At 44.4% G+C, this 12,071-nt stretch overlaps 1 pseudogene; it reads left to right on the plus strand.

Moving 5' to 3' along the window:
- Nucleotides 1-10,314: 10,314 nt before the first annotated feature.
- LOC129533553 (uncharacterized) lies at nucleotides 10,315-11,501 on the plus strand (annotated as a pseudogene).
- Nucleotides 11,502-12,071: the final 570 nt, after the last annotated feature.

Here is a 12,071-nt window from a genome sequence, read left to right on the forward strand (position 1 = left end):
AGGACTTTTCCCAGCCTCACACAATGGCTAAGGTTCCCTGTGAAAAGAAGATAGTCTGAAGCATGGCCAACATTCCCAGTTACCCATGGGTATTTGGGGGTTCTCCAAGTTCTCCCCAGCAAGCCTGACATCCAAGTCTTTAAGAACGTCTGCCATGCTAGCGTATCTAGGCAGCTGACAGATGCCCATTATTGATTTGATTTTTTTTTTTTTTTTGAGACAGATTCTTGCTCTGTCACCCAGGCTGGAGTGCAGTGGCATGATCTTGGCTCACTGCAACCTCCAATCCCGGGTTCAAGCAATTCTTGTGTGTTAGCCTCCCAAGTAGCTGGGACTACAAGCATGCACCACTACACCTAGCTAATTTCTTGTGTGTATATTTTTAGTAGAGATGGGGTTTCACCATGTTGCCCAGGCTGGTCTTGAACTCTTGAGCTCAGGCAATCTGCCCACCTTGGCCTCCCAAAGTGCTAGGATTACAGGCATCAGCCACTGTGCCTGGTCAATTTGATTTGATTTTAAAATGGAGGCCAAGAGCTTGGAATGAAAGGACAGATTTTGAGCTTACTCCTCTGCTCACCACTCTGATGAATGTTGTACCTTGGCTTCCTGTCCAACACACCACTACATTTAAGATTAGGCCTAAGGAGGTCTGGCAGACACAACTAAGTTACACAGAAGGGTGACCCAGATGCTAAGTTGCCAAACTCTTGCACTCTTGCTGCTTCCTTAGTTCTTACCTATGACCTTGTGAGGGATTTCCTAAGATCAGCTGGTGGAGAGAGAAAAAATAAAGCTCTCCCAGTAAAAGAGCTTTGAGCAGGGCATGTAGTCATTAACTGTTGGGGGGAGGAAAAAGTGGCCAGAGGCAGAGATATTCAAGAACTCCTGGGAAGTGGTAAACAGCTCTGTTGGCTGGTCAGGGCCTGAAAAAAGAAAGGGAGAAATATTGAAAGATAGGATCAAGGAAGTCTGGAGAAGGAGCACATGTATGTATCTTTGTGATTCAGGTCAGTGTCTACCAGATCATTCATCACAGAGGGGTTACACAGGAAGACTCATCCTGTGTTGGTAGTCAGCCTCTGTTCTCAGGCACTCCAGTGTTTTCACAGTAAGTTGTGACTAGAGTAATCATGGTGGCAGGGATGGAAGCTATGCCAAAGCCTGATAGCACAGGCCCTTCTTATCAAGAATACTCTAGTTACTACCACTGCTAAATATCAGTATCAGAAACCAATACTAGCCAGGTGCAGTGCTCACATCTGTAACCCCAGCACTTTGGGAGGCCAAGGCAGGAGGATTACTTGATGCTAGGAATTTGAGACCAGCCTGAGAAACACAGTGAGACCCCATTTCTACAAAAAAATTAGCCAGGCATGGTGTTTCATGCCTGTAGTCTCAGCTACTCAGGAGGCTGAGGCAGGAAGGTCACTTGAGTCCAGGAGTTCAGGGCTACAGTGAGCTATGATTGTGCCACACTGCACTCTAGTCTGGGCAACAGAGCGAGACCCTGTCTCAAGAATAAACAATTATTTTTTTAATAAAAATTTTAAAAAGAAACTAAGACAGGCACAATGGCTCATGCCTGTAATCCCCACACTTTGGGAGGCTAAGGCAGAAGGAATGCTTGAACCTGTGAGTTCAAGACCAGCCTGGGCAACATAGGGAAACCCCATCACTACAAAAAAGTAAAAACCAGTTGTGTGTGGTGGCACACTTGTGGTCACACCTACTGGGAAGCCTGGGAGGTCAAGGCTGCAGTGAGTGGTGATTGCACCACTGCTTCACTGCTTTCTAGCCTGGGCAACAGAATAAGACAGGAGTGAAGGGAAGGAGGGAGAGACAGGGAGAGAGGGAGGGAGGGAGGGAGGGGAAAGAAACAAATACTGAGCCCTAAATATGGCATACATTCCCTCAAGGAAGCCAATAAATCACTTGGTGACAAGTTGATTTCCTTACACACTAGAGAAGCAGTGATTCATCTTTACTGGGACGGATGTGTAGTCCAGGTAACATTTGCCTTCTTTGCCTATACTGCCTATATCAACATGATTATTGGAGGGTTCATAGAGTATGTGACTTACCAGTAAGAGGTCCTATATAACATCTACTTGGACTAAGGGACCCACTTTATAACAATGCAACAATGGGCACATGTTCACAGGATCCACTGGTCCTATCATTTACCACTCCAACCAGAAGGCTGCCAGTGTGATAGAACATTGGAATAACCTGTTAAAGACACAGCTATTGTTCCAGCTTGGGAATGTCACCCAGTTGAGGTGTAGTCCTTCAAGATAAGATATAAACATTGAATCAACAGACATTATGTGGTTAGTGTCCTGAGTAGTTAAAATACATAGGACTAGAAATGAAGGGGTATGAGTAGGAATAACCCCTGATATGGTCTGAATGTTTTTGTCCCCCAAAAACTCTTATGTTGAAATCTTAAAGCCTAAGTTGATGGTATTAGGAGGTGGGGGCCTTTGGAAAGTGATTAGGTCATGAGAGTGGCACCTTTATGAATTGGATTAGTGCCCTTATAAAAAAAAAAAAAGGCCCAAGAAACCTAGATCATTTCTTCCAACATGCAAGTTTACAGTAGAAGTTGCAGTCTGCAACCAGAAGAAGGCCTTTGCCAGAACTCAATTATGCTGGTAACATGATCTCAGATTTCCAGCCCCCAGAACCGTGAGAAATGCATTTCTGTGGTCTGTAAGCCACCCAGTGTGTGGTATTTTGTTATAACAGCCCAAATGGACCAAGATTTGGGCCAAGCCCAAATGGACAACCCCTCTCACCATCACTTCCAGTGAACCACTTACGTATGTTGGGATTCCTCTCCTTACCACTTTAGGTTCTGCAGGGTTAGAAATTTTAGTCTACGGGCATGGAATATACACAACAGAGTTCTACTAAATCTAAAGTTACCCCTGCTTCCTGATCATCTGGGGATCCTCTATAGAAGATAATAGACTAGCAGGCATAACTGATGAGGACTATGATGAGGAGACATAGTTGCTGCTATATAGTGGGAGCAGGGAGAATGTCAGTGGATCACTGGGGTGCCCGTTAATGCTTCCATAGCCTTCCAAGTGCAAGATCACCAGGGAGCCAGACTCAACAGGGAAGAAGGTCTGATCATCCCATTAGGTGAGCAACCTAGACCAGTAGAAACATTAACTAAAGAGGAGGGGATTCCAGAATGAACATTCTATGAAGGAGAGGATGAATATCCCCACAGCCTGGGAACAACTGCAGCAGCATCCCACCAACCACCCTGCTGTTACATCCTTTCATCAGGGGTATGATTAAGGCCATTTTAAAGAATTAGTGACAGAGTGAACTTAACATGGGCACGTTAATAAGCAACACAAAGGACGTGCTGTGAAAGATGCACTCATGCCCTGCCCGTATCCCCTTGACACACCCCGGAGGTCATCTGAAGACAACTCCTTTACTGTCCACTGGCTTCCTGTGCCTCTCAGCCCACGGGCACTCTCCAGCCCAGGACTATGCTTGGCTCACACATGGGGCAGGATGGAAGCACCAGGGAGTTAATGTCTCAGAGACTGTCAACTAGAGTTGAAATTGATAATGACCCAGCTTTCTCACCTCTTGGTGGGAAATGTTGGGATTATTTTCCACAGTTTCTTAGAAGGATCTTAATAAGACTGAGCTCCAGTCACCCTCAAAAGTAACCCATTATTAGTGCAGCCTCAATGGCTTTCTTCCTTTTCCTGGCTCACTTCCCCACTTTCACCCACCGCATCCTGGGATTACCTTCCTATTCAACTTCTTACACCCAAATCCTTGACTAAAGTCTACTTTTGGGGGAAACCCAGGCTAAGATAAAAAGACAAAGAAAATTATCATATTTTCCAACTAACAGAATAATATGTGGCCAATGAAAATATTACATAGAAATACAGAAAGACGCATGGTTTACAATATTAACTGAAAAACAATTGTTTGTCTATTCTAATTACAACTACAAGTAAGTAAAAAGAGATCCTTGGGATGGAAATATACAGGGATGATCATCACTTTGTTGGGGCTGAGGAAAAACATTTTTTAAGGAGGGAGAAATTAGAGTGTTAAAGTGCCCAGGGTTCAAGTGAGATAAGCGTGACATTACTCCCTGTTATGTTTGGACTTTTGTGCGCAGCATTGTTCTCAGCAGTCACACAGATCTGCTGGTTGCAGCAAGATCACCACCATCCTCAGTACTGCCAATTATCTTCAGTAATTATTTTCAGTAAAAGCTGCTCATTTACTCACAAAGGATGGGAAAGCTCAGCTGATTCTGGCTGTGGCTGCAGAAAACCTAGATTGGAGAAGCCAGACTAGCAATATGCAATGCTCATAAATTAATCCTGGTTTGGAAGAAAAGCTTGACTTACAGGTTGGGATATTCAGTAGCAAAACCCTGTACCCCACAAACTACAATTAAGTATAACCTGTCTTCTGAGTCCAAGGGGGCTGAAAGTGACTAAGCCATAAGAATGACCTTATATGGCCTCTGGCATTGGAAATTTTCCTTTTACTGAGAAAAAACAGATTAGCATACGCCAATGGCCAGACCATAAATGAAAAAGATTTAACTATTTACCATATAAAAGTATAAAGCATTTGGGGGGAACTATACTACAAAAAAGAAAGTCAGAGCTGGGTGTGGTGGTGTGCTCCTGTAATCCCAGCTATTTGGGATGCTGAGGCAGGAGGATCATTTGAGCCCAGGAGATAAGAGACGAGCCTAGGCAACACAGGGACACCTTAATCTCAAAAAAAGAAAAATTCAAGAGCTAAACAAGAAACTGGGGGAAAAAAATCTTGCAATATATATGACAAAGGGTTAATATTCTTAATAAAAAAAGAAGACAGATGGTGAATAATCTTTATTCATCAGCTTCACCAACATATTTGCCCTGAACAGGATTGTCAGCTCTCAGTAGATATCTGGAACTCTATGCTGACTTAGGAGGAAAATTTAAATACTCTACTGGTAAAAAGGAGTCAGCATTTGTCAGTGACAGTAGAACTGCTAGAAACTGTAGAGAAATCCAGGAAAAGCATGGCTTCATTTCCATGTTTTTACACTGAGCAAAATGAGGAAAGGAAAGTGTTATATTGGGGCTGAATTGGCACATTTAAAATATAGAACAACTTATAACCCTGTGTTCTGGGGCTTCCTTAAAGTTAACAAAGATCTAGCAAGCTACAGGGGAAATAAATAATAGGAGAATCATTCAATAACAGCTCTGTCTTTAATAAAGCTAATGTTTTGACAATTTTATAATGTTTGTATGGTTTTTGTTTTGTGGTAAGCTCAGAAGTAATCACAAAATATAATATGAAAGCATTATTATGATAAAAATAAAAACAACAAAAACAGATTGAACTAAGAGCAAAGGAAATCAATTCAATACCTTGCATTTCTCAAGGACTGATAGCTACACAGAGGGAGATAGCTACCAATACTGTAATTTGAGGGGCCCTAGAAAGGCTCCAGTGGAGATAATTCCTCTCATTTCCTCCTCTGAAATTCAGCCTTTGAAATTTAATTCGTTAAGATCTCAAACGCCTTTGGTTTCTTATGCTAATAAGGACAAGGATATCAGCCTAAAGTCATTTCCAACTATCCTTTCAAGGCCCCAGTGGAAAGAGAATTGAGACTAGAAAATGAGGTGAGAACCCTAAAAAGGGGAAACCTGGGAGGAGGCAAATACATATTTCTAACCATTCTAGTTGTACCAAGGTCAACATATCTCCCAGGCACACACATCACACAGGGACATCTGAAAGGGAGAGAACTGACAAGGAAACCTGCATAGATTCTAGAGCAGGTGCTCGCTAAGGTGTAACTTGCTGGCTTAGAAGGTACTGGCAAAGACACAGGGTTGCAGACATTGACTTCTTAGCAGATATCCTCGCACTCACTGCCTCAGCCTTCAGGGCTTCTTCAGAATTTCACAAATGCACCTTTGTTGTTGTTGTTGTTGTTGTTGTTGTTGTTGTTGTTGTTGTTGTTGAGACAGATATTTGCTCTGTTGCCCAGGGTGGAGTGCGATGGCGCTGGCTCAGCTCACTGCAACCTCCTGCTCACAGGTTCAAGCAATTCTCCTGCCTCAGCCTCCCAAGTAGCCGGGATTACAGGGGCCCACCACCATGCCTGGCTAATTTTTGTATTTTTAGTAGAGACGGGGTTTCACCATGTTGGCCAGGCTGGTCTGGAACTCCTGACCTCTGGTTATCCACCTGCCTCAGCCTCCCAAATTGCTGGGATTACAGACTTGAGCCACCACGCCTGGCCACAAATGCACCATTTCAAAGGAGTTTCCCCCAAGATGAATAATTGCCCCAGCAGTGGACTTCCAACTTCCCTGCAGCCACTGCCTGCCTTCTCTGCATTTGCATATCTTGCTGGGTTTTCACAACAAAAAGAGTTGGTCACAGGTGAATCAGCAGCTCAAGAAAAGCACAAATATTTTTCTGAGAAAATAAAATAAAAAGCTAAAAGCTTGCAAAGCCACCAGATGCTGAATACCTCAGAAAAAGAATTGCTTTGTAATACTGCTTTGAAATGAGCTTTCTAAGCAGATGAGGTTCCCCCCCCCTTCTAAACCACCTCCCAGCAAACCAGATATTCAGGTCATTCTCATTACTTTCTGGGGATATCTCCATAGTTTAGAAAGCAAGATCACAAATTTTTTTTTTTTTTTTCCTGAGACAGGGAGCTCTGTTGCCCAGGCTGGAGTGCAGTGGCAGGATCACCACTCACTGCTGCCTCAGGCTCCCAGGCTCAAGCAATTCTTCCATCTCACCCCTCTGAGAAGCTGAGACTACAGGCATGCCACCTTGCCTGGCTAATTTTTTTTTTTAATAGAGATGGGACTCTCCTTATGTTGCCCAGGCTTGTCTCAAACTCTTGGACTCAAGAGATCCTCCTGCATCAGCCTCCCAAAGTGCTGAGATTACAGGCATGAGCCCCCATGCCTAGCCATAAGGTCATTAAGTTCCAAAGAAAACTAACATTTCTTTAGCACTTACCAGTGTCAGGCACTATGAAAGTGACTTTCATGCATTTAATCCTCAATTCACCTTTATTTTGGGTACGAGAATAATTATCCCTGTTTTACAAATGTAGGAACTGGTACTTATAGAGCTCAAACCTATGCTCAAAGTCAGCAACTGAGGCAGAGCCAGACAGCAAAGTAAAAAGAAAAGCCTGCTGACACTACAGCTGGAGCCCTTCCCCTTCTGCACTGTACTCTCAGATTCACAAATATGGGGGAAAAAATGCACCTAAACTTGGCCAAGATCTATAAAGGTCAATTGAATAAAGGAGCAAGAAATACTTGGGCGAGCTTTACTGGGGAAAGGGGGGAGGGAAGTAAAAAGTGGCTTCTCCACTACTTAAATAGCACCAGTACAGTAATTCATGAAACAGGTACTTACTGAGCTCATGCTATGTGCTAGACAGTGTTCTGAGCATGGGAGATGGACTAGAGGGGGACAAACCAAATCCCTAACCTCATGGAGTTTAGATTGATAATGAAGACATACAACATGGCAGCTGGCAGTGAGAGACAGGACTAGCTGGATTTCCTAGGCCAACTAAGAATCCCTAAGCCTACCTGGGAAGGTGACCACATCTACCTTGAAACACAGGGCTTGCAACTTGGCTCACACCTGACCAATCAGGTAGTAAAGACAGCTCACTAAAAGGCTAATTGGGCTAAAACAGGAGGTAAAGAAATAGCCAATCATCTATCACCTGAGAGCAGAGGGGGACGGATAATGATTGGGATATAACCCCAGGCATTCCAGCCAGCAATGTCAACCCCCTTAGGGTCCCCTCCCACTGTATGGGAGCTCTGTTTTCACTCTATTAAATCTTGCAACTGCACACTCTCTGGTCTGTGTTTATTCCGGTTCAAATTGAGCTTTTCCTCACCATCCACCACTGCTGATTGCTGTCGTTGCTGCTGCTGACTTCCACCCCTCCAGATCTGGCAGGGTGTCTGCTGCACTTCTGATCCAGCAAGGCGGCACTCATTGCCACTCCCAATCGGGTTAGAAGCTCATCGTTGCTCCTGCATGGGCTAAGCACCCAGGGTTCATCCTAATCAAGCTGAATAGAGCCATAACACTCACCGCATGGCCCAAGATTCCATTCCTTGAAATCCGTGAGGCCAAGAACCTCAGGTCAGAGAACAAGAGGCTTGCTGCCATCTTGGAAGTGGCCCACCAACACTTTGGGAGCTCTAGGAGCAAGGACACCCCAGTAATATTTTGGCAACCATGAAGGGACTCTCCAAAGCAGTGAGTAATACTGGACCACTTTCACTTGCTATTCTTCCTATTCTTCCTTAGAATGGAGGAAAATACTGGGCACCTGTCAGCCAGTTAAAAAAATGATTAGCGTGGCCACCAGACTTAAGACTTAGGTGTGAGGCTGTCTGGGAAAGGGCTTTCTAACAACCCCCAACCCTTCTGGGTTGGGAACGTTGATCTGCCTGGAACCAGCTTCTGCTTTCAATTTTCCTGGGGAAGCCAAGGGCCAACTAGGGGCAGAAATCTGTCATCCCGAACTCCCGTCATTAGTCGGTTGAGATCATGGAACAGCCAGAAGTCTCTACTCAACAGTCGCCCATGCGTGTGCCCCTACCTTTCCTTCTGACTCATACCTCCTGGATCCTGAACATTACTTTCTTGAAAGTGTAGCCCCAAAATTCTCCTTACCTCTGAATCTACTTCCTCTGATCCCTGCCTCCTAGGTACTAATGCTTCAGACTTTCACTTCCTCTCCCAAGCATTAGAGCAAGTTGTATCTCCAAAGGGATCTAGGGAAGCTTGATGCTGCATCCTTAGGCATCTAGGCTATGAACCCAGGGAGTCTTGTCCCTGGTGCCCCTCCCAATTTAGATATACAGCTCTCGACATGGGCAGTTGTGTGAGACCCATTCCCCACCACCCTTGTCAGGGCCCCAAGTTTGTAAATGGCTAGGAGGATTGCTCTCCCTTTGTGTAGATGCTCTCCTCCCCCATTTTCTACCCAGCTTACCCCCTACTCCCCCCTGCACAATACAATCTCCAAGCATTGGCTTCTTGGCCAGGGCCTTAGAACTGACAACCCAGTATTTTAACTGGAACTGGGTTATTGACGACATAATAGATCAGGATGAAAGCAAATTGAGTAAATTAAAATGGAGGCACATATTCCTATAGTGGTAAATGGAGACAATGAGTGAACGTCCTTCCACTGTGTTCCCAAAATCCATCTACAAAGAAAAGGGAAGGAGAGAGAGAGAGGAGAGAGAGAGAGAAAAAGAGGGAGCCAAAGAGAGAGAGAGAGAATGTCAAAGAGAGAAAGAGAGAGATCCCAGTAGTAGCAACTGCTTTGCTAACAGAAGAAAGTAGAAAATTAGTCTTTGGAGGAAACCTCATTGTGAATACACCTCACAGTTCAGAACTACCCTAAGTCAAAAAAAAGCAAAAAGGGCAGCTTACTAACTCAAAAATCTTAAAGTATAGAGCTATTCTGTTAAAAAAAAAAAAAAAAAAGACAAAAAGATAATTTAACATTAACCACTGAAAATTCCCTTAACCAAGCAGATTTCCTAACAGGGGATTGAAATCTTGATTACCATACAAAGGTCTGACCAGAACTAGGAGGAACCCCCTTCAGGACAGGATGATAGATGGTTCCTCCCAGGCGATTGAAAAAAAAAACAAAACAAAACACAAAACAACAACAAAAAAACACACAATGGGTATTCAGTAATTGAGGGAAACTCTTGTAGAAGCAGAGTTAGGAAAGCTGCCTAATAATTGGTCTGCTCAAACATGCGAGCTGGTTGCATTCAGCCAAGCCTTAAAGTACAGATAGAATCAAAAAACTCTATCTCAATCCTGACTCAAAAAGTTACCCACACCTTCTCTGAAATGAATTTGCATAAGAGCTGTTGTTTGTGGGAATGCGTCTTGATGAGGCAACTGGGTTGTTATGAAATACTCAGAACACAGCCCAGCTCTAGGACTCACCCCTGAGCACAAAGGCAATGTTGGGCACGCTGGTAAAGGACCACTAGAATCCAGCAGCCCAGACCCTTTTCTCTGTGGTCAAGAAATGTGGGAAAACAGGTGCAGGACTGCTATATCGGCGAGCATAACTAATTCGATAAGCAGAGGTCCATAGGTGGTTACACACCCTGGAAAGGAATAAGCATTAGGACCATGGAGGACGCTCTAGGACTAATGCTCACTGGAAAATGACTAGGGGTGCTGGCATCCCTATGTTCTTTTTTTCAGATGGGAAATATTCCCCTCAAGGCAAAAATGCCCCTAAGATGTATTCTGGAGAATTAGGACCAATTTGACACTCAGACGCTGAGAAAGAAATGACTTATATTCTTCCCCAGTACCGCGTGGCCACGATATCCTCTTCAAGGGGGAGAAACCTGGCCTTCTGAGGGAGGTATAAATTATAACACCATCTTACAGCTAGACCCCTTTTGTAGAAAAGAAGGCAAATGGAATAAAGTGCCATAAGTACAAACTTTCTTTTCGTTAAGAGGACAATTTGCAATTATGTAAAAAGTGTGATTTATGTCCTACAGGAAGCCCTCAGAGTCTACCTCCCCACCCCAGCGTCCCCCCAACTCCTTCCCAACTAACAAGGACCCCCCTTCAACCCAAATTGTCCAAAAGGAGATAGACAAAGGGGTAAACAATGAACCAAAGTGTGCCAATATTCCCCGATTATGACACCTCCAAGTGGAGGGAGGAGGAGATTTCAGCCCAAAGTGCATGTACTTTTTTCTCTCTCAGAATTAAAGCAAATTAAAATAGATCTAGATAAATTCTCAGATAATCCTGATTGCTATATTGATGTTTTACAAGGGTTAGGACAATCCTTTGATCTGATACGGAGAAATATAATGCTACTGCTAAATCAGACACTAACCCCAAATGAGAGAAGTGCTGCCATAACTGCAGCCTGAGAGTTAAGTGATCTCTGGTATCTCAGTCAGGTCAATGATAGGATGACAACAGAGGAAAGAGAATGATTCCCCACAGGCCAGCAGGCAGTTCCCAGTGTAGATTCTCTTTGCGACACAGAATCAGAACATGGAGATTGGTGGCACAGACATTTGCTAACTTGAGTGCTAGAAGGACTAAGGAAAACTAGGAAGAAGCCTATGATTTATTCAGTGATGTCCACTATAACACAGGGAAAGGAAGAAAATCCCACTGCCTTTCTGGAGAGACTAGGGGAGGCATTGAAAAAGCGTACCTCTCTGTCACCTGACTCTATTGAAGGCCAACTAATCTTAAGGGATAAGTTTATCACTCAGTCAGCTACAGACATTAGAAAAAAACTTCAAAAGTCCGCCTTAGGCCCAGAGCAAAACTTAGAAACCCTATTGAACTTGGCAACCTTGGTTTTTTATGATAGAGATCAGGAGGAGCAGGCAGAATGGGACAAACAGGATTAAAAAAAAAGGCCACCGCTTTAGTCATGGCCCTCAGGCAAGTGGACTTCAGAGGCTCTGGAAAAGGGAAAAGCTGGGCAAATCGAATGCCTAATAGGGCTTGCTTCCAGTGCGGTCTACAAGGACACTTTAAAAAAGATTGTCCAAGTAGAAGTAAGCTGCCCCCTTGTCCATGCCCCTTGCCCTTATGTCAAGGGAATCACTGGAACGCCCACTGTCCCAGGGGACAAAGGTCCTCTGAGCCAGAAGCCACTAACCAGATGACCCAGCAGCAGGACTGAGGGTGCCCAGGGCAAGCACCAGCCCATGCCATCAGCCTCACAGAGCCCTGGGTATGCTTGATTATTGAGGGCCAGGAGGTTAACTGTCTCCTGGACACTGGCGCAGCCTTCTCAGTCTTATTCTTCTGTCCTGGACAACTGTCCTCCAGATCTGTCACTATCCGAGGGGTCCTAGGACAGCCAGTCACCAGATACTTCTCCCAGCCACTAAGTTGTGACTGGGGAACTTTACTCTTTGCACATGCTTTTCTAATTATGCCTGAAAACCCCACTCCCTTGTTAGGGAGAGACA

The sequence above is a fragment of the Gorilla gorilla genome, chromosome 4, assembly GCF_029281585.2.
Source record: "Gorilla gorilla gorilla isolate KB3781 chromosome 4, NHGRI_mGorGor1-v2.1_pri, whole genome shotgun sequence".
Classification (NCBI taxonomy): Eukaryota; Metazoa; Chordata; class Mammalia; order Primates; family Hominidae; genus Gorilla; species Gorilla gorilla.